General features: G+C 46.7%; 1 protein-coding gene across 4 annotated transcripts in view; it reads left to right on the top strand.

Annotated features, from left to right (window-relative positions):
* The window catches only part of NEXMIF (neurite extension and migration factor), a 202,342-nt gene that overhangs the window by 93,660 nt on the left and 82,406 nt on the right, over nt 1–26,276 (top strand). For 3 of the 4 annotated variants that reach the window (XM_068151976.1, XM_068151975.1, XM_068151974.1), the window contains exon 2: nt 12,206–12,288. The exons of the other annotated variant lie outside the window; for it this stretch is intronic. The gene's annotated coding sequence lies outside the window, so the exon portion shown is untranslated. The remainder of the gene's footprint in view (nt 1–12,205; nt 12,289–26,276) is intronic. 4 annotated transcript variants of the gene reach the window in all.

The following is a 26,276-nucleotide window of genomic DNA, read 5'->3' as shown; positions in this document are numbered from 1 at the left end:
TCTGAGTCTTCCTTTTTCAGTTCAAACCCATCAGCCCTTGTCCTGTCACAACAGCCCCTGCTCAGAAGTCTGTCCCTAGTTTTCTGATGAGCCCCTCTAATTGCTGAAAGGCCACCAGAAGGTATCCCTGGAGCCTTCTATTCTCCAGGTTGAACAACCCTAGCTCTCTCAGCCTGGCCTCCAGTCATTGCTGTGACCTTCTCTGGCCCTGCTCATGACTCCATGTCTCTCCTGTGCTGAGGACTCCAGAGCTCGCCCCCCAGTACTGCAGATGGGGTCTCAACAGAGGGCAGAATCCCCTCCCTCCACCTGCTGCCTACACTGCTGAGGATCAGCCCAGGACGTGGCTGGCTCTGGGCTGGGAGTGCACAGTGCTGGCTCATGTCCAGCTTTTCACCCACCAGCACCTTCTCCTCAGGGCTTCTCTCAAGCCCTTCATCCCCAGCCCTGACTCAGATGTCGGGCTTTGCATTTGGCTTTGTTGAACCTCATGAGATTCACTCAGGCCCACTTGTTCAGACATTTGCTTTTTCCTCAAGAAAACTACTGAGGGACAATGCAAAAGTTGTTTGTCATTGCTCCCTCGACTGTGATGGGCATCTGTGGTCTCCTCCTGCCATCCTGGAGCCAAAGCCAGAGGCTGGAGCAAAAAGGACTCATACAATGAAACTTCTCATCTGTGAATGTTCTCTCCTCTTGTCAATGTTTGCACAATGGCCTGAGAAAGGGAATGATGATGTCTGCTGTCTGGTGCATCTTAAAAATGGTCTTAGTAACCTGAGCTCGGAAAGCCAACATCCTAAAACTTGGTCTCCTCTATTCACTTGTTGGTAAGGACAGAAATAAGGAGCAGAGAATTGGTGTAAACTCTTGGCTCATGGAGTGTGTCTGGTGCGGCCAAGGCAGTACACTAAATGTGATCTCTATACCAATAGCAGTTCAGGTGGAAAATGAGGAGAACCTGGGTTTTCACTCATTTCTCCCCTCCTCCATCTCTCCCTGGCCCACAGATTACATTAGCTGTCCCATGGTGTAGGAAGAGGGTGTCAAAGGAACTTTTCTATGGCAGGATGTGGAAGGTCCTCCCTTGTGGCAGGGTTTGGCCAGGAGCCCATGTGTGTTGAAGTTTTTTTCAGGAATGGATCGATCAGTGAGCACAGATTAGCAGCAGCTGCAGAGAGAGAGAACTCGCTCCATGCAGCCGATCCCTGGGGAGAAGCACAGAATTGTCACCATAATGAGAGACACTCAGTTAGCAGTGGCTCCCCAGGAAGTGAAGGAGCAGGGGCTGTCTGGCTAAGGTGGAGATCTGAAGCACTGCTCTTCATCTCCTAGCTCTCCAGACAGGCTTTGGTGTATCTTGTGTTGGTACCTTTGCTGGTGATGGTGGTGGCATCTCTGTGATTGTCCTTACATCAAGAATGTAATGGAGCCAGAGCCTCCTGCCTGGAGGTCTGTGGTGCTGGTATGACAGTGAGTCACTTTGCGGTCACGCTGCTGTGATTCCCACCACCCTGTTGTGCCCAGGCAGTGTGGCAGGAGTATGTTGATGTGTGGCTGGAACAGTTGCTGGCTCACTGCAGCTCATCTTTTGTCATCTTTTCCTCACCTTTCCTTGTCCTCTTCAGTCCTCCTCCTCATCCTTCTTGCCTTACCCATCCTTCTGTGGTTTGTTTTGTCCTCTCTGTGGTGGGACTTTATCTGATGAGAACACAGCTACAGCTGGCATCACTGTGACTGCACTTGGGAGAGGCTCAGTCCTCAGTGTGGATCTTGACTGAGAAAGGGCTTGTTGCCTTCTAGTTGAGGTTTGCTGTCCACTGATAGTTTTCTGTCCTTGTTGTCGAATTGAAGTGTGCCCCCAAAAAATAGCACAAAGAGACTAGTGGAGTTGGATGAGTTTTACACATCCCTCCTGTGCTCTAGAAGCTACCACAGTATTTTCTCCCTTCCTTGTTGCTAAAAACTTGTGGGTTTTTGTTTGAGTTTAGTCATTGTGTGGTGCAAAACCCTTGGAGGGACCTGTTAATGGGATGTTCACATCTGGAGCACTGGGTGCAGTTCTGGAATCCCCATTTCAAGAGAGACACGGAACTACTGGAGGAAGTCCAGTGGAGCTTCTCTGTGAGGAGGAAAGGTTGAGAGCCCTGGGGCTGTTTAGCCTGGAGAAGAGCAGCCTGAGAGGGGATTTGATCAATGTTCAGCAAGAGATAAAGGGTGGGGGTCAAGAGGATGGAGCCAGACTCTTCTCAGTGGTGCCCAGTGACAGGACAAGGGGCAATGAACACAAACTGAAACCCAGGAGGTTCCATCGGAAGATGAGGAGAACCTTCTTTGGTGTGAGGGTGCTGGAGCCCTGTGGCAGACTGCCCAGAAACGTTGTGGAGCCTCCTTCTCTGGAGCAATTCCAAATCCACCTGCACATTGTGATCCTGGTCAGCCTGTTCTGGGTGACTCTGCTTTAGCAGGAATGTTGGACCTGATGATCTCCAGAGGACCCTTCCAACACCTACCAAGCTAGGTTATGCTGTGACCTACAGAGAGCCAAAATACCTGGTGATGCTCAGAGGGATTGTGGGTTTCAGGCTGCAGTAGTTCAAACGGTTACAACAGTTATTTAATTTGGTGTGGGTTTAATTTGCAATATTATTCTTGTAAAATTGTGACTTGAAACACAGACAGTATTTTTTTTCCCCAAGCTAAATACCACATCCTCTGTTGTCTTCGCTGCCAGAGTAGTCAATGGGATTTTTTTTCCAAGAAATTCAGACTTTTCAGTTTTAAGAAAAGATGAGAACTCTGCATATAAACTCTACATGTGTCGTTGACAAGTTGTGATGCACACAGCCAGATCAAAACCACCTCACCCTCGCCATTTCTTGTTGTTTACACAAAACCAGCTCTAAGCAGTCAGCCCAGGAGAGCATCTCTAGCCAAAGTACTTGGGAAGTGCCTGTAAGAGCAGGGCCAGGAATAGTGTGGCCAGCAGGAGCAGGGAAGTGGTCATGCCCCTGTACTCCTCACTGTTGGGGCTACATCTCAAATACTGGGATGGCTGGAAACATAAGATTGTTTTGGTTGGAAGAGACCTCCCAGATCATCTAGTCCAACTTTCAGCCTAAGACCACTATGGCCTTTAAACCATTCCCCAAAGTGCCATGTCCACATGTTTCTTGGACACCTCCAGAGATGGTGACTCCACCATCACCCTGGGCAGCCTGTTCCAGTGCCTGACCACTCTTGCAGTGAAGAAATTTTTCCAAATCTCCAACATAAACCTCCCCTGACACAATTTCAGGCCATTTTCTCTCTTTCTATCACCTGACACTAGGAAGAAGAGACCACTCAGTCTCCTTTACTCCAGGCTGAACACCCCCAGGTCCCTCGGCTGCTCCTCATGAGAACTGTTCTCCAGACCCTTCACCAGCTTCGTTGCCCTTCTTTGGGCATGCTTGAGGACTTCAGTGTCTGTCTTGTAGTGAGGGACCCAAAGTATCTCAGTGTAAGCTGTCACACAGCACAGCTGTGTACAGTTTGGGTTAGGTTTTTTCAATAAACAACATTTATATTTCCCTCAGGACATTTGAAATGAAGAAGTGTACCTTATCTGATGTTGCTCTCATTGACAGTTACTTGCCCACATTGTCCATGTAAAAACCTAGTGAGGATTGGAGTTGCTGCTTGATGCTTCCACCCATTGTGGGGTGTGTTTCTCCAGTCTGTGCTGGTGGGGTAGGTCCACACAGACAAACACTTGATGAGGTGTCATAGGACAATGCAAAGAAAGGAAAGAATTGAGAAAGACAAATATTCCATCAGGTGTCCTCTGATCATGCAAAGAATTGAGGAAGAAGTGCAGGGAGCTGAACAATATGTCTCAATCCTGTCTTGCTTTTGCAAGCTTCTAAGGCTGCCACCACACAGGGATTTTTTTCCTCATCTCTCTAATCCATTCTTTTGGCTTTAGAAAGGCCAGATCTCAGAGAAGCTCAAATCCAGAGCTACATTTTAGAGCTTGAAGGCATCTTTAGCATGTTCTGTATATGTCTAATAGATGGCAGATTCCTGGGCTGGGTGCTTGCAATGCAGCTCAGCAGGAAATTGTAGGGCTAAAGAGTTTGAGTTGGTTGGAAAGATGCTTGTTAATTTTCTTCCTTGTCATCGCAGACACGGTTCTCTGATAGTCTCTATGATCTTTAGCCATGCATTAATGTCAGCTCTGCCCAGCTTCACACCGCCACTCTTCCACCATTAGAGTGCAAGGTTTCTGTGCATTCCAATTGGAAATAAATTTCTTTATTACACATTCTTTGACCTTGGCATGTTTGTAACCCTTGTGATTGTTAGAGGGGAAAAAGGAGGACTTCTGGGAGTAATTGCCTTGTTTGTTCTTTATCTCTGAAGCATTGATACCTGCCGTTCTGTGCTGAGCTAATTAAATCTTAGCATCACAATTGCGCTGAGAGAATCTCTCTGGTTCCGCAGGCAACCTTTTAATTCTCTTTTTTTCTGTAGGTATAAAAGTGCTTTTTCCATTTGCAAACTCTCTACAGTGACTTTTGGAACATGGCTCTGCTGAATGTCCAGATTGCAATTGTTTTGCTCTAGTTGCCTCATCATCTTTGTGGCCTTTTTCCATCCCCTCTGCAGCAAGCCCCTGTCTGTCTTGAACCGGGGAGCCCAGAACTGGACACAGTACTCCAGATGTGGCCTCACCAGGGCAGAGTTGAGAGGGAGGAGAACTTCCCTCGACTTGCTTCCCACACATGTGCACAAGAGAGTAGTTGGGAATCAGGTGGTGCTTCTTGGTATCCATAGTGAAAACAATTTTAGAAAGCACCACTCATAAATACTGCATTTTTGGGACAGCTCTGCTGTTTTTCTCTATTGCCAAGTGCATTGGCATGAAAGCAGCTTTCTGCAAAAATTAATCCCTGCCTGCTGTCTTTTCCCAACGGGGAGGCAAGCGCTGGTGTAAGCAGAGCGGTGACGCTCCATCAGAAATTGAGGGGGCAAAAAACATATTAAGGTCTCCACAAGAAAATATCCTGTTAATTTGGGAAGATTTCATCAAATGAAAGGGCCTCTTCCCATGGCAGCATGCGTTACACTGGGCGTAAGTTGCTGCAGAACCATAGCTCCATGCTCCTCCTGCCACATGAGGATTACTCTGGCTGGAGAGCATCTGTGCACAGCTCTGCTTCAGCTTTGGACTTCTCTTCTGTGGCTTTCACAGAATCACGGAATGGTAGGGTTGGAAGGGACCTCTGAAGATCAAGTCCAATCCTCCTGTCAAAGCAGGATCACAGGTGGGCCTTGACATCTCCAGAGATGAGGACTCCACCAACACTCTGAGCAGCCTGCTCCAGTGCTCTGCCATCATCAAAATAAAGAAGTTCCTTCTCGTGTTCAGATGGAAATTCCTATGTTCAAGTTTATGTCCCTTACCTCTTGTTCTAACAGTGGGGACCACTAAGAGGAGTCTGTCCCCATCTTTCTGACAACCACCCCTTTGATATTTACAAGCATTAATAAGATCTGCCCTCAGCCTCCTATTGTAGAGTTTAAACAGTCTCAGCTCTCTCAGCCTTTCCTCATATGAAAGGTGTTCCAGTCCCCTCAACATCTTAATGGCCCTGCACTGGACTCTCTCCAGTAGTTCTTTGTCCTTCTTGAGCTTTGCTGGCCATCTTCTTGAGCATGAAAGTCTAACTGCTGCCTGCAGTAACCTTTCTCCTGTGTGAACTTGAACAAAGTGGTTTGGTTTTTTGTTTGTTTTTTTTGGTTTTGTGTTTGGGTTTTTTTCCCCCTACTTTTGTTCCCAGTGGAAGAGCAGGTTTATGCAGGAACCAGTACATTGCTTTTTCAGTGTGTTTTCTCTCCTTTCCCTGAGGATGCAGTTGGATCTCCTTTCACTGGAATTGAAGTCATTTCAACATCTTGTTTTCTAGCACCTACAAGATGTACAGAGGAACTGAGGAACTTGGTTGTGCTGCGTGGAGTATCTCGAAAAAAAAATAGCAACCAACCAGCAAAATAAAAGCTGAAAGAGTCTTGTTAGCAGCTGGGGTAGACTTGTTGGACTTGTTGTCAGGATGTAGATCATGTTCACATGGAGGTACGAGCCTGCCTGTGGGTGAGAAGCCAGCCTTGGGAGACAAGGCTTGCTGGTGGTGTACATGGTGTCACCCGCAGTATGACTGTGAAAAGCAGGTACCTACCCTTCACAGCAAGTGGGCGAAAGCATCGCTGTGGGGTGCCTGTCAGCTTTGCTGAAGGTGCAGGAGAAAACCCAGTTCTGGTCACAGAAACCCTACTGCAAAATCCTCCTTCACACAGGTGGAAGGTCTTGTAGTGTCCTGAAATGCTGGCAAGAAGCACAGATATCGTCTGTAAGGGTGAGATGTATTTTTCAGCTCTGTAGTGTCTTAGGTGTAACCTTTGTGAATGGACATAATTCTGTAGAGGTGAAGCATTAGGAAAGGAGGTTATCTGGAGAGATCATAGGACCCTCTGAGCTGGACATTGCTGCAGAGATCCTTCTGGAGCAAGGAGGTGGCATCTCAGTGGCAGGAGAAAGACTGTGCTGTAGAATCAATAGCAGACATAGCCCTCGAGTGTGCTGGGGAGTTGGATTGTGAGCTGTGCATGGGGATAATGCTTTGGGTTCATGTCACCCCTGAATTTCCTTCTGGATGCAGCACTGGAGGAAATTAGAGCCTTTGCAGACAGACTAAGCTGACATGCATGTGGTAGCAGAAGGCGTGGTGGAACAGAATATTTTGCAGAAAAGAGAGAGAGCAAGATGTGTTTCTGTTTTGCTTTCCTGGAGACTGTTAAAATCCTGTCTGGTGAAGATACCTTGTTAACAAATATAGAGGTCTGAAGGTGTTGTGGGGAAGACTTCTCCAAATTAGCTCCACTGAAAGAAGCTGCTTGGACCTCAGGGCTGGAGGAGAAATCAGGGAGCTGCAGTGCTAATTGCATCACTTACCTTGTAGTGTAGGCTGTGGAGATGGATGAAGTTTAACCAGGCTCATCTAACCTGCCAAATCTCATATGCTCAGGACAGCAACCTCTTAACCATGATCATCTCCTGTGGTGCTACCTTCCCAGCAAAGGTAATAGAGATCTGCTCTCATCTCAGCATTAAGCTCACGTTAGTTGAAGGATTTAAAAGGAGGAATGTGCCTTCCAAAGTCTCCCTGGGTTTTCCTGCCCAGCTCAGCACTTAGTTTTGCTGGCTCTGTCTGTGCTATTGGGTGATGCTTTAGTAGTATTTCACTAGGTTTAGCTGTAGTTTAGCAGACAGCATCATAACAGAGCTACCAAAATCCAGTTCTTTCTCATAAGGACTTCCTTTTTAATGTCTTTATCAACATTCTGGATGAGGAAATTGAGGCACCCCCAGTAAGCTTGCAGGTGACACCATGCTAGATGGCAGTATTGATCCTCTTGAGGATGGGGGATGCTCTGCAGTGAGTCTGGACAGGCTGGATTCATGGGCTGAGGCCTCTGGGATGAGGTTCAACAAGGCCAATTGCTGGGTCCTGAACTTGGGTCAGAACAACCCCATGAACGCTTCAGGCTTGGCTGGAAAGTGGGTGGTGCAAAAGGACCTGGGGGTGTTGATCTACAGCTGGCTGAAAATGAACCAGTATGTGCCCAGCTGGCCAAGAAAGCCTTCAGCTCTGTGGCTTGTATCAACAGGACCAGGACAGGGACTGTCCCCCTGTTCTGGGCACTGATGAGACCACACCTCAAATACTGGGGTCAGTTTTGAGCCCTTCACTCCAAGAAGGGCATTGAGGTGCTGGAGAGTGTCCAGAGAAGGGCGACAAAACTGGTGAAGGGTTTGGAGCAAAAGCCTTGTGAGAAGCAGCTGAGGGAATTGAGGTTGTTCAGACTGGAGAAGAGCAGTCTGAGGGGAGACCTTGTGGCTCTCTACAACTCTCTGAAAGGAGGTTGGAGCCAGGTGGGAGTCAGTCTTTTCTGCCAAGGAGCAAGCAATAGGACAGCAGGAAACACCCTCAGGTTGCACCAGTGGAGTTTTAGGTTGGGCATGAGGAACTATTTCTTCCCCAAAAGGGTTGTCAAGTCCTGGCCCAGGCTGCCCAGGGCACTGGTGGAGTCCCCATCCCTAGAGAGGTTTCAAAGCCATGCAGATGTGTTGCTGAGAGACATGGTTTATTGATGGACTTGGCAATGTTGGCTTGATGGTTGGACCCAATCCTAAAGGCCTCTTCCAACCTAAACAGTTCCACAATCTTATGGATTTTATTGTGCTGTTCTCTCTCCCGTGTGCATTGAGTTTGCAGTGCTGTTCTTTGCAGGCTGTGTTAGGGGGCAGCTCTCCAGCCAGGCATGCTGCAGGGAGGAGAGAGGTTGGGTTTTCAGCTGGCCGTTCTGTGCTGGGTACTCAATGCTTTCCTCCAGGAAGCTTTCACAGCCTTGCAGCCGTGGTGATTGACATATCTGTGTCTGCTTTATTGCAACTTCTGGGCTGCCTTTTCCAGAGGAGAATACTGTTCCCCTTAAATTTGAAGGTGTGAAACAAGCTACTTGGCTCAGGCTTGCTGTAAAGCTGGCCTCTACGAGCAACAAACACTGACATTTTCACACTGTACATGCTTGCCATCCCTCCTTGGGGTGTTTTGGGGAGGGGAGAATTGATTAAAAAGTTCATGTCCTTACTGCGAGGTACCAGAGGGACTGCAGCATCTGAGCTGCTGAAGGTGGACCCAGGACCGTTGCAGTGGTGCAAGGCTGGGAGGAATCATATAGATAAAAAGACAATTCTGTGGAAAACTGCAAAAGGACCTAAAATGTAATCCTGTTCCTCTGCCTGAGTAAATAGGACATCAGAAGCTGGAGACACTGGTTGCCAGGTTTTCAATTCGGATGCTAGAAGGGAGCCATCGCGTTTGCTGAAGGATGTTCAAACCTCCCTTTGTCATGGTAATGAGGCAGTGCCTGGGCAGCACACACTGCCAGCCTCTGCAGTGGTTTGCTCTTGTTCTCAGACTGTTTGGAGGGAGAGAGAAACAGCGACAGGCTGCAGATCCTGCAGTTGACCCAGGCTGAAGTACATCAATAAGCCCTAAGCACTGCTTTGTGTGGATAGTCAGGAGAGAGCCATTAGATGACCTGGCTTGCAGATTTTTCTTCTTTTACAGTTTAACCTTTTGTGGAAGTTCCTAGGAATGTAAAAAAAGAAACAGAAAAAACCAGGTAGTTTGTGGTGGGGCTTGGGGACCACAAGCTCCATTGCTGTCTGTGGTTCAGCTCAGTGTAGGCCTCTGGTTCTCAGGTGTACAGGTTAGATGAGAAAGTTGTGTCTGCCATCCTTTAGGAAGGGGAAAGATATCTCGTGTTATCGTGCTCTTGACTGCAGAGACACACACCAAGGACAGCCTGGCTGGGGCATCTGCTGGTGGAGAGGTGGTGCCCCTGTGAGGAGTGCCGCTGGAGGGGAGAATTGCAGTGGCCTTTCTTGGGTCGTCTTGGGTTTTTAATTTCTGTCTCTGCTCTGGTTTATTGTGGGTTTTTTGCTGGGTTTGTGGTTTGGTTTGTGTGTTGTTGTGGAGTTTTTGTTTGGTTTGGTTTTTAAAAAAAATGTTTTCCACTCACCACCCTGAAAGCCTCCTCTTTGAAAAAAACTCCATAGAACACAATGGTGGTTGGGAAAGACCTTTAAGATCGTTCAACCGTCCTCTAGCTCTACCATGTCTGGTGCTCAGCCATGTCCCTCAGCACCACATCTCTGAATCTTTTAAACACCTGCAGGGTTGGGGATTTGATCATCTCCTTAGGGAGCCTGTTCTGGTGTTTGAGAACCCTGTCAGTGAAGAAGTTTCTTCTAGCATCCAACCTGAATCTCCCCTGGTACAACTTGAGGCCATTTCCTCTTGTCCTGTCACTTGCTATTTGGAAGAACTGATATTTGTATTACTCTCTTGCTTCCAACCTCCAAAGAGAGCAAGAAGGTCTCCCCTGAGCCTCACTTTCTCCCAACTGAACAACCCCAGTTCCTTCAGCTGCTCCTCACGAGACCTGTTCTCCAGACCAAGGGGCCTCAGTCCTTCAGATACCAACCTGTAAGATGGGTCACAGCTACCAAATGTCAGCCTGACTTCAGTGCCAGCAGTCCTTAAAAGATGCTGTAGGCTTGCACCTGGCTTAATGTAATTTTTTAATTATCTTCTTTCAGTCTGCCATTGACTTACCACACAGTGCAGATCACTAGCTCAGTAGAAGAGGAGCAGCATGTTGATATTGAACATTTCCCAATACAAAATCTTAATCTGACCTGGCAGGACTTCCTTGGGCAAAGTCTGATTGAGTTGAAGACAGTATTTGCTTGAGACAGCTTTGTGTGGCTGGCAGGGAGGTGTAAGAGCAGTTTCAGTTATTTAAAGCAGCATCAGTTAGACACAGTGATAAATGGCTGCAATGCCTCAGCTTTCCTTACCTCCTCATGCATGTCTAACACGGCTTTTTTCTCCTTTTGGCTGCCTTTGCAGCGTTTGTTGCTGTGAGAGACCTGCTGCAGTTTGGGGAGAGCAAGTGAGGCCAGGATTGAGTCACAGAATCCCAGCATGGTGGAGGTTGGAAGGGACCTCTGGAGATCATCTAGTCCACCCCACCCTGCTAAAGCAGGGTCACCATCAGCAGCTTGCACAGGGTCACAATGTCCAGGTGGCTTTGGAATCTCTCCAGAGGAGACTCCACAACCTCTCTGGGCAACCTGTTCCAGAGCTTGGGCACCCTCACAACAACAAAGCTTTTCCTTATGTTTAAGTGGAACCTCCTGGGCTCCAGTTTGTGCCCACTGCTCCTTGTCCTATCTCTGGGCACCACTGACAAGAGCGTGGCCTCATCTTCTTGTTCCACACCCTTTAGCAATTAATCAGCATTGATCATGGTTCCAGACCTTTGTAAGGTATTTACATGAAAGTCCACAGATGGATTTTGTATCCATGCATTAATTCAGAGAAGAAGCAGCCATCAGCCATCATAAGTTCCCACCCCACTCCTGGTTGGTGTGCAGCTATCCAAGCGGTACCTATTAAGGATTTTTTCCAGTCTGATGTGGTTCTCTTGCACTAGCACGTTTACCACATCCCTTGAGATTTAACTGTGCATCCTAATAGGGCAAGAAGATTTTCATCTTAAGTTTTCTTTTTGAGTAATTTCATTCCATTTTTCCTCCTAATAGCCCCCCATGCTGGTTTTACAGCTTGATGTTTACACCTTTCAAACACGTATCGATACCTGTCTCCTGCTCAGCTCAGAGCTGGATGTGTTCCCTTTTTTTCATCTTTCCTTAGAAATTTTTTCCCTTCAAACCCTTAAACATTTTTGTTGTTTTCTTTGTACTCTGTTCAATTTGTCAATGCCTTTCTGGTAATGAGGTGTCCAGAAGTGAATACATTATTCCATTTATGGATTAATTACATCTGGGAAGAGAGGAGGCTGTAACATCCTGCGATGTGATTCTGTGTTTTCTGTCTCGGAAACAAAACTGTCTTTTTAGCTGCCTCATCCTCCTGCAGTTTCATCTTGAGCTACTTGCCCTCTGCCTTTCCAGCTCCCTCTTTGGGTGGATGCATTCTCAACATCTCCTTCTCAGAGCATGGCTATGTTTTGGTGACATTTTCTCAGTTTCCCTTTTAGTTTTTCCAAACAGAAAATGTCTGTATGATTTTTCCATCTCAAACCTAGCAGGTTTGGAAGGGTCTCCTGAAGAGAACAGGGAAATTTCTTCTTTGATTCATGGAATGCATTCAGTTGGAAGGGACCTTTAAAGCTCATCTAGTCAAACCCATCTGCAGTCAGCAAGGACATCCGCACCTAGGTCAGGTTGCCCAGAGCCCCATCAAGCCTGACCTTGATTGTCTTTGGGGATGGGGCCTCCACCACCTCCCAGGGGAACCTGCTCAAGTATTCCTCCACCCTCAGAGTAAGGAATTTCTTCCTTATGTCCAAGGACTCCTTCCTAATGCCCACATTAGGACATAAGGAACATTGACCACCATGGCAACATCGTGGTGTTAATGTTCTGAGAGAAGACAGACACCTCTCTTAATTTAAGGTGTTCCAATCGATCAAAGCAAGGCTTTCTTTGTATGTATTTATTTTTGCTGCTCTGCCCTTCAGTGCTTAGTAGGTGAAATTGCATAAACCATATTCTTTCCTCTTCCAGATTGTTAACAAATCGGCTGTTCAGCTTAGATCCAGCACAGATCCATGTTGCACCTTGGCAGTTTCCTCCAGCTCCTTTATTTTGTGAGTTTTTAATCAGCTTTTAAATGTATAAATACATTGAGGTGTATTGATGTGAATCTGTTTGTCTCTTGGGAAGCATCTATGGGCTTTCTGCAACATTTGGCTCTACCTTGGTGGGGGGAGGAAAGTGGTTTTAGTTGGTCTTGCAGGTGCTAAATCCCAATCCCTTCTAAAGCAGGGAGGAGGGAGGCTGCTCTGAGTTTTTGCAGGACTACTGTTTTTAATTTCAGGAGCAGCTCTGGAAACTGCTGCTGTAATTCATGTGGCATTTCCTCTCTTCTTTTTATCAAACAAATAATTTGTGATAACAAACCCAACTGTCCATCAGGAGAGGTGTTCTCGGCAAATCTCTGTCTCCCAGCTTGCTGACCTGCCCTCTGCAACAGATACTTATTTTCCTTCTTGGTGTTTTGTTGTTTTTTTCCCCGCTCCCTCATCTTTTGCTAGGAGTAGCAGTTAATTGCACCCATCCCTTTCAGTAATTTCCAGCACGAGGTATTAGATTTGAGTTTTGAAGGAATTTGCTACATTTCCCTTGTAAAAAAGAATTCTTCACAAATAACAACACTTGATTTCTTTGGTTAATTGCACAGATTGAGTGGTTTGGCACATGCCTGCATTTTCCAGATACTCCCTTTTTCTCTCCTTCGGTGGCAGCTATTTTTACAAGCTCGCCATCACTCGCCGATAGCGCAGGCATCTTTTCTTAATTTACTTTTGAAGACAAATTTAATAAAGGAATTCCCCTTCTTAGCCATATTTAAATCAGTCTTTTTATCTTTTATTAATTCCCCAACTTCTTCTTAACCAGGTTTTCATTTGTGTGTTTATAAATAAGTCCTCCCTCATTCCTTAATCCTTTTGTCTTAGCATTAACTCATACTGTAGTTTATTGTTAACATTTAATTGACTCTGTAGGAATTAAATGTCCGTGTGGTTCTTGCTTGTTTGTTCTCATCCTTGTTCTCAGGACTGTTCTTAGCACTCCAGCCCTAAGGAAGAAATACAGCCTGCTAAGGCTTTGCAGGGGATGGGGGAGTTCTCTGCTTCTAGGGTATTTGAGTTGGGTTTGTGGTTGTTCTGGTTTTGTTTTAGCAGTGTTATGTGAATTGTGGTAATTTTCTGAAGTTGCCAACTGGCACATTTTCAGCACAGGTGGGATTTATGGAATCTGTTTCATTGCTTTATGGTTGCTGGAGGAGCCTGATCTGGAAAGTCACTGAGGAAGTGGTATAGAAATAGAATCACAGAATTGTTTTGGTTGGAAAAGACCTCTAAGATGATAGAGTCCAGCCATCAACCTACCACCACCACAGCCATTAAACCATGTCCACACATTATCTTGAACATCTCCAGGGGTGAAGACTTCTCCACCTCCCTGGGCAGCCTGTTCCAATGCCTGACCACTCCTGCAGGACAAAAAATTTTCCTAATGTCCAGCCTAAACCTCCCTTGGCACAGTTTCAGTCTACTTCTCATTCTATCACCTGATACTAGGGAGAAGAGACTACCTCCATCTGGCTCCAACCTCCTTTCAAGGAATTGTATAGAGCAATGAGGTGTCCACTCAGCCTTCTTTTCTCTAGGCTAAACAACCTCAATTCACTCAGCTGCTCCTCACAAGGGTTTTTTCTCCAGACCCTTCACCAGTTTTGTTACCTTTCTCTGGAGATGCTCCAGCAACTCAACATCTTTCCTGCAGTGAGGGCCCCAAATGAAGTTTCTACTATGGCTTTACTTTAGGAAGCAAATAAATAGCCTGATTTACCTGAACTGACAGTTTATGGCCACTGGTCCCTAATTTTAATCAGCCCATGATGAAAAGAGAAGAACCAATGGAAGTCTCTGATGGCTGTAGTGCAAAATTATATCCTAGGTAAATTCAGACTAACTTGGACTGTCCTTAGTCACTTAAAATCCTCTGCAATGGCTTGGTCTGGGAATTTTTATTTTTTTAACTTCTCATTATATTTCAATCCTCCCCTGGATTTGCAGCAAAAGTCTAGAGCCTCTTTCAGTTGATTTTTCAGTGCTGATAACTCAACACAATAATTTAGTCAACCTGATCTTCCCTGTTGAATTTCAGCTTATTGGCATTATAATTAATTTTGACACGTAACACCACCCCTCCAACTTTCACTCCCAAATCTATTAATGTGTTATGATGAAAAGTATGCTCTCTGCATAATAGTGTTTGGAGTTCTAGATCTTATATCCTTGTTGTCTGAGAGTAAAAGAGTATTAATGCACTAACTCCTGGGCTGTAGCCTGCTGAAAGTGGTGTTCCTCAAGGCTCTGGACTAGGTCCAGTCTTGTGAAACACCTACATCACTGAACTAGTTGAAGGGATGGGGTAGGCTTTCAGATGCTTTGTTGAAGAAACCAAACACCAAACTAGAAGCAATAGCTGACATCCTGTCAGGCTGTGCTGCCATTCAGTGAGACCTGGCCAGGCTGGAGAGTTGGGAAGAGGGCAACCTCATGAAGTACAACAAGGACAAGTGTTAAGGTCCTGCACCTGGGGAGAAATAACCACCTGCACGTAAGGGCCTGGCCTGCTGGAAAGCATCTCCATGGAGAATGAGCCACAAGTGCTGGCAAACAACAATTTCACCATAAGCCTGCAATGTGCCCTTGTGGCCAAGAAGGCCAATGATGTTCTGGGGTACATTAAGAAGAGTGTGACCAGCAGGTTGAGGGAGGTTCTCCTCCTCATCTGCTCTGCCCTAATGAGGCCACACATGTAATACTGGGTCCAGTTCTGGGCTCCCCAGTTCAAGAGACACTGTAGAGGAGTCCAGCAGAGACTACAATGCTGCTGAGGGACCTGGAGCATCTCAGTGAGGGGAAAAGGCTGAGAGACCTGGGGCTGTTGAGCCTGGAGAAGAGCAGTCTGAGAAATCATCTCAATACTCAGCAAGAGCTAAAGGGTGGGGCTCAAGAGGATGGGGCCAGACTCTTTTCAGTGGTGCCCAGTGACAGGACAAGGGGCAGTGGGCATAAACTGGAGCCCAGGAGATTCCATCTGAATGTGAGGAGACACTTCTTTGCTATGACAGTGCTGGATCCCAGAGAGGTTGTGAAGTCTCCTCTGGAGTGATTCCAAATCCACCTGGACTTTGTGATCCTGTGCAACCTTCTGTGGGTGCCTCTGCTTTACCAGAAAGGGGCTTGGACTGGATGATCTCCAGAGGTCACTTCTATCCCCCAGCATGCTGGTCTTCTATGAGAACATATTTGAAGTTTCTTAGTCCGTAGTGGCAACTTATCTTAGTCTAACCAGGGAAGTTAGTGATGTATTTTATTAAAACTTGAGCTCAAGCATTTCACCTCAGAGCCTTTCACTGTTCTCTCCCATGTGCTAATTATAAACCACTGGACTGCATTACATCACATCCAGCCTCTCTGCTCCATAGTATTTATAGGACTGCAGCTTCTTTTGCTCAATTTTCATCAACTTAAAAAAATCTGCTGAAGGCCATTGGTGATAAAAAAGCCAACAACACCCCCCCCTCAAAAAAAAAAGAACCCCTACACACATTTGTTACAAAGGCCGTGAGAAATTACATCACTGCCATGTAGTTAGATTTCATTTTCCTCCTTGCATTTAGTCAAACTCCCGAATGAATGCCCATGAGGAATTAAGCTATAAAGACTCCGGTGGAGGAAGTACGTTAAAAGCAATTAGCAGAAATTTAACAAAGTAGATGAAAATCAAATCTCAGTGCTCTCAGAATTTCCGACCCGGCGCTCTGCGGTCCCCGTGGTGATGTTTCCAGGAGGAAAGTGTGGTGCTGGGGAAGGGGGAGCTGCCAGCAGCACAGCGAGGTTAAAGCCTGGCTCCTGGGTGAAGCACACTGATCATTCTCATGTACTGGGCACTGGTGAGGCCGTACCTCCTATACTGGGTTTACTTGTCTCCTTCGCACTCCTAGAGGACATTGAGGCGCTGGAACTGGTCCAGAAAAGGGCAATAAAGCTGGTGAAAGGCCTGGAGAACAGGTGTGGTGAAGGACAGCTGAACTGGGGTTGTTCAGTCTGGAGAAAAGGAGGCTAGGCTCTCTGAAACTCCCTCAAAGGAGACAGGTGGAAGCTGGTCTCTTCTTCCAAGGAACAAGCAACAGGATGGTAGCAAACAGCCTCAAGTCGCATTAGGGGAGATTTAGGTTGGACACTAGGAAATTTTCTTCCCTGAAGGAGTTGTCAGGGCCTGGACCAGGCTGCCCAGGGCAATGGTAGAGCCTCCATCCCTGGAGGGGTTTCAAAGTCCTGTAGATGCGGTACCGAGGGACATGGATTAGTGGTGAGCTTGGAAGTACTGGGTTAATGGTTGGACTCCATGCTCTTAAGAGTCCTTTCCAGTCCAAACAATTATGTGATTCTAGGAACCGCAGCACTGGGAGCCAGTGGAAATTCTGGGAAATGGACGTTTTCACCACCAGGATTCCTTCTGTCAGGTTTGAGTTTTTATCATAGAAGTTATAGAATGGTTTGGGTTGGAAGGAACCTTGAAGATCATCTAGTTTCAACCCCTCTTCCATGGGCAGGGATACCTTCCACTAGACCAGGTTGCTCAAGACCTCATCCAGCCTGGCCTTGAACATGTCCTTGGAGGGGGCATACATGACTTTCCTGAAAACCTTCCTGTCAGGACACTGTGTTTGGTGGAGATACCAATTCATGACTATCACTGGGCTTGGGTTTGGGTTTTGTGGTTTGTTGTTGGTTTTGGTTTGTTGGGTTTTTTTAGTTCTTTGTTTCACTCCCTCATCTCCTATATTAATGTTAATGATTAAGGAAAATGGGCAGATTCTCCTGCTTGGAGAGCAAATCTGAACAGCTGGGGAAAAGAGGAGACAGCAAAAGTAAATGAGTGTCTGGAGAGAGGGAGGGAGGGAGAGAGAGCAAACATTTCGGGGCAAACCCACTTCATTTTATTCTGCAAACAAAACAGAAGCATTAGCAAAAGCAGAGTGTCTGATCCACTGAGGACTGGGGTGATGGGCTTAATGCTTTTCAAAACAACCATCGAGTGTGCCCTCTTCCTGGTGTGCCAGCTCCAGCTTCTGGTCTCTGGAAGTGGAGGAGCCTCTTGCTGAGGAGCCTCTCGCTATTTCTTTTAACAGCAATATAATATAACTCATTTATTGTCGTCAGCAGATGCTGAGCTGGAACACTTCTTTGAAAGGAAATAGAGATTGAAAAGGACCAAGATGCAGCAAAATGCTTTGGTTCTGCTAAGTTTGGCATGCCAGTGCCTGGCCAGCTTAGGGAAGAAGGCTGAGGAGCTGCAGATGTGTGCTGCACATCCTCAGCAAATCCAGAGCAGCCCTGAGGAAGGGATGGCTGAGAAGCAAAACTTGCCAGCTGAGCAGGGATCAGTTGGGTGTGGGTCATCTTCCACCCCCTGCCATGGAGTGGCTGGACTGAGGGAGGCATGATGGATGCAGGAGATGCTGGGATTTAGGTCACTGATGGTTACAGGACTTGGCTGAGATGGGGAAAGACACAAGTGGTCTCTAGTGGTGGGGTTGTTCCTGGGCTAGGGTTGCAGCCCCACTCCAGTGGGTCCACTCAGCACTAGTGATGTCCTGTCAATATGTGATAGCTCTGAGGAAGATTGAGACCCTTGGATGGTTGTAGAGCTCCTACTTATTAAACATTAGTGGGGAGCTGGGTACCAGTCTGCCCTGGACATCCACAGTGGTGCAGCATTAAGAACATTCTAAGAAACAACTGGGAAGAGGAGGGAGTTGTGGAGGCAAGGGGATGTGCTTTGCACAGTACTGGAGCGTGAGCAGTCACAGTTCATGATCATTCTTCTTTGCTGTGTCAGCACACAGGGTGGATGGGGTCTGTTGAGAACTTGGTTCAGCTGCAGGACACCCTAGGAGGGTAGGAATAGTAGCCATGAGCTTGCACTGCTGCCAAAAATATATTTGAAGTGTGCTCCAAGGCTGTCAGGGAGGGCATCAAGCTGGGGTGAAGGAATGGGCAGTGCTAGGTTTTCCACAGCACTCCAATAAATGCAAAAGCTTGGAAACAAATGAACATCTGGACCAGGTCAATCACTGCTCACCAGCCTTTGGCAGGTGCTGGGAAGAGCCAGGTTTTGTAGTATAATCTTGTTCACAATGCAGCATCATCTTTCCTCCTTAGTGACTGGGATCAGCTAAGGCATGGAAACATCTCCAGATACCAGATCATGTCAACCATATCCTCTGGCAGTGGGGCAGTGAGGAGGAGCCACCACACCTCCTGCAAGATCTTAGGTTTAGACTTGATTTGAGATGTAACTGTTACTAGAAGAAACTCCTTCACTGAAAGGGTTCTCAGACACAGGCTCCCCAGGGAGGGGGTTGAATCCCCATCCCTGGAGGTGTTTAAAAGACGCAGAGATGTGATGCCAAGCGACATGGTTTAGCCTCAGATGTTGTAGAGTTCGATAATGGTTGAACTTGATGGTCTTAAAGATCTTTTCCAAGCAAAACAATTCTGTGATTTTATTATCGTTCTGGTTTCTGCCACAGATCTTCAAAACCTCCCTGCTTTTCCCTTCTGATTTTTCTGCATTGCCAGTGAGGACTGAAGCAGGAAAGCAAATTCTTCTCTTAATCTATAGCTAGGCACAAAATCTGGCTTTAATATATAATCAAGCTGTCGAGTGTGCTCTCAGGCAGCTATGTGGGTTTTCTACATGCTGCTAATCTGAAAGGGATGGTCACCTTCAGTGGCTTTCTTGCCACAAAGCTCTTCATCATATTATCAATTAATTTTAAAGCTTGATAACTCACATTGATAGGTATTAAAGAGCTCTCCAGCATCAAATAGCAAACTCCTCCATCTTCCTCCTCACTGTTGAAGGAGCTCAGTGGTTTATTCCTGTTCCCTCTGAGCACACATGGGCAGAAGGGGAAGGTCATTGTTGCCCAGGATCTTGGGTTTTGCAGCATAAGAGTGTTTGAGTTCCAAAGACACCAGCAGGATTGGCAGGTCCCACATGTGTGTGTATTGGGGTTGTGTAGCAAGGTTTTGGTAGTGAAGGGGTTACAGGGATAGCTTCTATGAGAAGTTGCCAGAAGCTTCTCCTGTGTCTGATAGAGCCAATGCCAGTTGACTCAAAGGTGGACCCACCACTGGCCAAGGCTGAGCCCATCAGCAGTTGTGATAACCCTCTGGGATAACATATTTAAGAAGTGAGGAAAAAACTATGCAAGAACAATGGCAGCTAGAGAGAGGAGCTAGAAGATGTGAGAGGAAAAACTCTACAGGCACCAAGCTCAATGGAGAAGAAGCAGCTGGAGGTGCCCCAGGTGCTGGAGCTGGGGCAGTCCATTGTGAAGAAGGTTTGCCACCTTGTACCTCCTGGAGAGGTACATGGTTGAGCAGATAACCTATCTGCAGCCCACAGACCCCACAGTGGAGCAGGGGGAAGCCCAAAGGAGGCTGGCAACTTCTGGGAGGCCCATGTTGGAGCAGTCTGTACCTGAAGGACTGCACCCATGTAAGACACCTATGCTGGAGCAGTTTGTGAAGAACTGCAGCCTCTGGGAAGGACCCAAGACTGTGGGAGAACTGTCTCGTGTGGGAGGGACCCTGTGCTGGAGCTGGGGAGGAGTGTGAGAGGAAGGAGTGAGGGAGACTATGTGATGAACTGAACCCAGTCCCCATTTCCCATCTCCCTGCACTGCTTCTGGGGAGAAGATGGAGAAGTGGGCAGTTAAGCTGAGCCTGAGAAGAAGGGAGAGGTGAGGAGAAGGCAGTTTAGGATTTGATTTTATTTCTCATTACCCTCATTATTATTCATTATCCACCCATTTTTTCCACCTTCTTTTTTCCCCTCCTTTTTTTTTCTTCTTTTTTTTTTCTTTTCCCCATGTGATTGGCAATAAATTAGATCAGTTTTGCCCCAAGTCAAGTCTGTTTTGCCTGTGATGGGTCATTGCTGAGTGATCTCTCCCTGTACTCATCTCAGCCTGGGAGCCTTTCCTTGTATTTTCTCCCTTGCCCAGCTGAGGAGGGGAGTGACAGAGTAGCTTTGGTGGACATTGGCACCCACCACAGCATGCCAGCAGTCTTTGCTCTCCCTAAACTTTAGACCTGAGAAATCATTTTCAGAATGATGCAAAATTTTCCCTGCAGCTGAGAAACCTCTCTTCCTGGCAGGTGTCAGAGTTCTCAGCGTGGCTGGGATCTGCTGCTGTTGAGCAGCTTTTCTCCCCAAGCTCTTGTAGGATCTATGTGGTAAGTTTAATGTAAAGATGTCAGGTATCTCTGAAGAGCAAGGAAAAGAAGGTCAAAGGTAAAACTAAACAAAGAGGTAGGCACAAAAGGGCTGTAAATGAGGTGGAAATTGCAGGAAAATAGACAAAAGAAGAAAGTTTAAGTAGCAATTTGTTCTCCTTTGCACAAGAAAATGCACTTCATTTTAAAAGAAAAACAATGCAGTAAATCTTTCAGGAAGCTCCACTCTTAAATCCTGAGCTAAATACACCCTGAAAAACCCAAACCTGGTTGTTGTGTTGTCCTTCCATGAGCACAGGAGAACAAAAGTGGCTGCTGATTGACAGAGTTAATCTGTTCTTAATACATGTTGAGTTAAATGTTCATTTTTCTCATTTGCATCACTTCTTTTGCCTCTCACTACAGTTCCTCTTTCCTGGGTCCTCATCCATGAGCAGCAGGTGGCCAGGATCTCAGGGGTGTCCTGGGTCTGTGGCAACCAGTGGCTTCCCAAAGGGATCACAGCAGAAGCTGGGAAAGCTGTTGAGTTCTCAACATTCCTGGGAGTTGTTTAGTCTTCAGAAGAGAAGGCTTAAGAGAGACCTCATCACTCTCTACATCTACCTCAAAGGAGGATGGGGTGAGGTGGAGGTTGGTCTCTTATGTGCAACAAATGACAGGACAAGAGGAAAAAGCCTCAAGTTGTGCCAAGGGAGGTTCAGGTTGGATATTGGGAACAATTTCTTCATAGAAAGGGTTCTCAAGCACTGGAACAGGCTGCCCAGGGAAGCGGTGGAGTCACTGTCCCTGGAGGTGTTTAAACATGGGAGGTGTTTAAAAGATGCATGGATGTGGTGCTTAGGGATGTGGTTTAGTGGCAGTAGCTTAGGAGTAGTGGTGGAATCGTGAGGTCTAGGCAAGTGGTTGAACTTGATGATCTCAGAGGTCTCTTCTAACCTTAACGGTCCTATGGTTCTATTTTTCCCTTGAGATAACAACCCGCTAATTTTCTTCTAACTTCATTTGAGATTAAAGCAACAGGACTAAATACTGGCAAGATGGGAGCTGCTGCTGTATGTTTCAGGTTCTTGATGATGACAACAGAGAGAATGAGAGATGGATGCACGCTGACAGCATTTCCAAAATGTTGCTCCCTGTTTTTCAGAGAGGAAAAAAGGAGTGATTTTTTTTTCCCCCTAGCTGTACCAGTGTGACCAGGGAAGTTCTCTTCCAGTTATACAATTCTGGAATTGAACTGGAAATCCTATCTGGAGCTGGGGCAGGTCACCCCTGTCCTGTAGTGGCATACCTGCCCAAAGCATTGTGAGTTAGCACCAACAGAAATGCACCTAAACCAGTCATGCCATTGTGTCTAAGGCAGTTGCTTTTCCTACAGGGAGTTGCTGAATTAGATGGAAAGTCCATCCAAATTTGTTGGAAAGCATGCACAGACTCCTGAGTTGGTGAAGCAGGAGTTATTTATTGGTATCAAACAAACAGTTTATATAGGAAAAAATGGAGCAGGCTAAACAATTTCCTGACCTGTTTGTACCCTCTTGCTAGTTGAGTTTCTTCTTTGATGTGAAGCTGTCCATTGTTATCTTCATCCCATATCAGGTTGAGCCGGTTTTGCATGTAGGTAAATGTTCTGCTGTCTCACACTTCAAGTTGTTTACTGCAGTCAGCTCCTCTTATCATCAGGTCATTCTTCTGTTATCAGCAGCCGCCTGTTCTTTCTTGTTCTGAATCCTTTCATAGATGCTTTCTGTTCTCCCACACAAACTGGTGGTACATGTCTGCTCACAGGCAGAGCTGGCAAAGCTGCTGTGCTTGGGAGACCTTTCCCCGTGGTGGTCTCTTTCCCTGGTGTGCTGGAGCCAGCAGAGCCACCATGGTTTGGGACACGTTGCTTTGGCCAGTCAAGTCCACATGGGTTAGGAGGTTAGTCCATTCTGGGCAGACCTCACCTGCGTGGCTGGGACCAGCTTTGGAGTCCTCAGCACAGGAGAGACGTGGGTCTGTAGGAGTGGGGCCAGAGGAGGCCACAAAGCCTGGAAGCCCTCTGCTGTGAGGCCAGGCTGAGTGAGTTGGGACTGTGTAGCCTGGAGAAGAGAAGCCTCCAGGGAGACCTTCTGGTGGCCTTTCAGGGGCCAATCAGAAAGCTGGGGACAGAACTTTCTTCAGGGCCTGTTGTGACAGGACAAGGAGTGATGGTTTAAACTAAAAGAGGGAGATTCAGACTGGAGAGAAGGAAGAAATGTTTGAGGGTGATGAGATCCTAACCGAGGATGCTCAGAGACGTGGGAGATGCCCCATCCCTGGAACCATTTAAAGCCCAGTTGGATGGGGCTCTGAGCAACCTGCTGTAGTTACAGATGTCCCTGCTGACTGCCAGGTGGTTGGACAAGTTGACCTTTAAGGTCCTTTCCCACCCAAACCAGTCTCTGATTCTGTAATGCAAAGCCAGTAGTGCCTGATGCCCACCTCTGCAGCACACTGTGGTGGAAGCTTTGAGTGCTCACCAAAATAAAAGTGTATGGGTTGATGAGAGAAGAACTTCACCTGCTTTGTTTTGGGCTTCTCAGAGTCATCATCTTGGATCTGGGCTTGGCCAGGGCCTCTCCAGTGTTTGTTTTCCAGGAGCACAGTGTGGATCTGATGCTGCTCCCCAGCAATGCCCGTGGGCACTGTTCTCTGTATGAATTTCTTTAATCTCACTCTTCTCCAAGGGAAATTTGTGACTGTTGGCTCTTCATTGCTCCCTGCTCTGCAAAATTCATTGGGATAATGGCTGTGGCATGAGGGCCTTCCATTTCCACCACTCCAAACCTCCCTGAATGTGTCCCTGGACCAAGCCCTCCTCATTCCACAGGGATTTTGTGGAATGTATTTTGTAGAGCTGGGAATGCTGCTAGCATTTCTGTGGAGCAGCACAGAGGTCATCTTGATTTAGGTGAGAAATAAGTAGCATAAATGAGGCTAACTTCTGCATTATGAAGAAATCCATGGAAAATGCCAATATCCTTTACAGTGAGGGTGGTGAGACACTGGAAGAGGTTGCCCAGAGACAGTGTAGATGCCCCCTCCCTGGAGGTGTTCAAGGCCAGGTTGGATGAGACCTTGAGCAGTCTGGTGTAGTGGAGGGTGTCCCTGCCCATGGAAGAGGGGTTGGAACTAGATGATCTTCAAGGTCTCTTCCAACCCGAACCATTCTATGACAATTTCTACAATAAAAACCTATAAGTGACAGAAGAATCCTGGTGGTGAAAATGTCAGTTTCCCAGAATTTTCAGTGGCTCCCAGTGCTGCAGATCCTGGAGTCACAGAATTGTTTAGACTGGAAAGGACTCTCAAGAACATGGAGTCCAGTCATTAACCCAGCACTTCCAAGCTCACTACTAAACCATGTCCCTCAGCACCACATCTACACGACTTTGATATCCCTCCAGGGAGGGAGACTACCATTGCCCTGGGCAGCCTGGTCCAGGCCCATTCTTCAGGGATGAAATTATTCCTCACACCAAACCTAAACCTCCCCTCTTTAAGTCCTTCCCAACCCAACCCATTCCATGAATCTATGAATTTTCCCTCTAAAAGAAAACAAAATTAGGAAAAAACCCCACACCACCCCAAACTCCACCTCATCCCTGTAAGTACATCATCTTGAATGGCCCCAATTTCTTACGTGCTTGTGTGAAGCTTCAGGTGTTCTGTAAAGCTCAGATTGCTGTTTCATATGCGAATTAGTGATCCCATGTCTCTACCCCTTCTAAGAAATGATGCAAAATTTGTTTCAAAGATCTAATGAGTCCTGGGCTGTCTGCCTCGCAGAACATCTCCAAGCTGCCTGCAACGCACCAGGCCCTGTTAAGTATGCCTGTATTCTTCTTCAAAAGATGTCACAACCATCAAAGATCCTAACTATAAATGATTCTGAATGTGTGGATTTCTCTTCTTTGCAGCCATGTCTGCGTAGCCAGGATATTAAAGGGAATGTGTTTTCCTTGAAGGAGATAGTTTGTGTGTTGGACTTCTTAGGACTTCAGCAGAGCTCATTTGTTTCATCTCATTTTATCTTATTTTACTCATTTCTGATTGGTTGGGTTTTGTTTAAAAATGAAGTTGAGTCATAGAATGGTTTGGGTTGGAAGAGACCTTTAATGGTCATCTAGACAAACACCCCTGCAAGTAGCAGGGACATAGTATGATAGAATTGTTCCCACTGGAAAAGACTTCTACCATTATTGAGTCCAGCTGTCAACCTAAGACCACCATGGCCATTAAACCATGTCCTAAAGTGCTCTGTCCACACATTTCTTGAACACCTCCAAGGACAGTGACTTCTGCAACCAGAACTCAGAGCTCAGACAACCTGACATGGAATGGTTCAGGGCATGGGGCATCTGCCTGGGAAACAGTCTTGCCACCTTCAGTATGGGAAAACAAACAAACAAAAAAGTCTTCCTTCTCTCTAGTCTAAATCTTACTCCCTTATTTCAAACCATCACCCCTTGTCCTTTCACACAGGCCCTGCTTAGAAGTCTGTGCTCAGCTTTCTGATTGACCCCTCTAAGTGCTGAAAGACTACCAGAAGGTCTCCCTGGAGCCTTCTCTTCTTCAGGCTGAACAATCCCAAATCTCTCAGCCTGGCCTCACAGCAGAGGTGCTCCAGCCCTGATGCTAAAAGCAATTTATAGAACTGGAATAATGCAAAGCTGAATCACATAATCACAGAATAGCAGGAGTTGGAAGGGACCTCTGGAGATCATCTAGTCCAACCCCCCTGCTAACCCTGAATGATGATAAATGTTGGTTTAGCCATGAATAGCCCTTCCACACTGAGCAGGTCAACTGGATGGTTGCTGAGAAGCTGTGGCTAACTGAGACCTTGCCTTTTCTTCTTCTCCAGATGACAATCCTGTCTTCTTGTTGATGTGAGGACAAAGAGCAGATACTTACAGTAAAATGCAGCTTATTAAGCTGTGGTGTGTTTTGGTTAATTACTTTCTGCACATTCACAGAGGATCAGGGCTGCCACTGTCATTCTCAGAATTGAGCAGGTTCTTTGCTGCTGCTGTAGAAGTGACTCAGTACAGTTCCTGCTTTGATTTACAAAATTGGATTTTAATCTCTTTGAAACCATTATGCTAAATCAATTTTTAACATAGCAGAGCATGGAGGTACAAAGCCGCTCTTGTTCTCTAGTTGCTAGCTCCTTGGATGAGTGAGCACCATCTAAACAAGGTTTAAAGGGGGTCTATGTGGAGGAGCTCTGCCAGGCTGGAAATGCAGTTTTGCTCCGTTACAACGATTAGCTCCTGTGGTGTGGACAAAGAAAATAGAGGCAGAGCTGTCTCTGCTGCTGCTCCTAAGCAAGCCCTCCTTTGGGAATGCAGCAGGGCTTGGGAGAGATGCGTCTTGATAACCGTACCTGCATTAGTGGCTCCTGCTGTGCTGAAGGAGAGGACTCCATTGCTGCATCTGGGATTTTGGGTTGTTGTCATCCCTGCCTCCCCGCCCCCCGTAGCCTGTCTCTGGAGCTGTCAAGGCATCAGATGAATCACCCCTCTGATGTTTTGGATTTCTGGCAACAGCAGCAATTGGGCAATCATCCAAATCCAGCAAGAGCACTGATAGTAATGAATGGGAAGCTCATAGGATTTCTTATGGAAAGCAGGGCAGGAGGGGTTTGAAGATGACTCTGTATGCACACATTTGTCTTTTATCTTCCTCTTCCTCTCCAAAATCCATGCTACCCCCCCTAT

The sequence above is a fragment of the Melanerpes formicivorus genome, unplaced genomic scaffold (assembly GCF_026170545.1).
Source record: "Melanerpes formicivorus ecotype bairdi unplaced genomic scaffold, bMelFor1.0.p_v2 SCAF_22, whole genome shotgun sequence".
In the NCBI taxonomy this organism is placed as follows: Eukaryota; Metazoa; Chordata; class Aves; order Piciformes; family Picidae; genus Melanerpes; species Melanerpes formicivorus.
The sequence above is the reverse complement of the archived record's forward strand: the minus strand, read 5'-3'. Positions and strand labels throughout refer to the sequence as shown.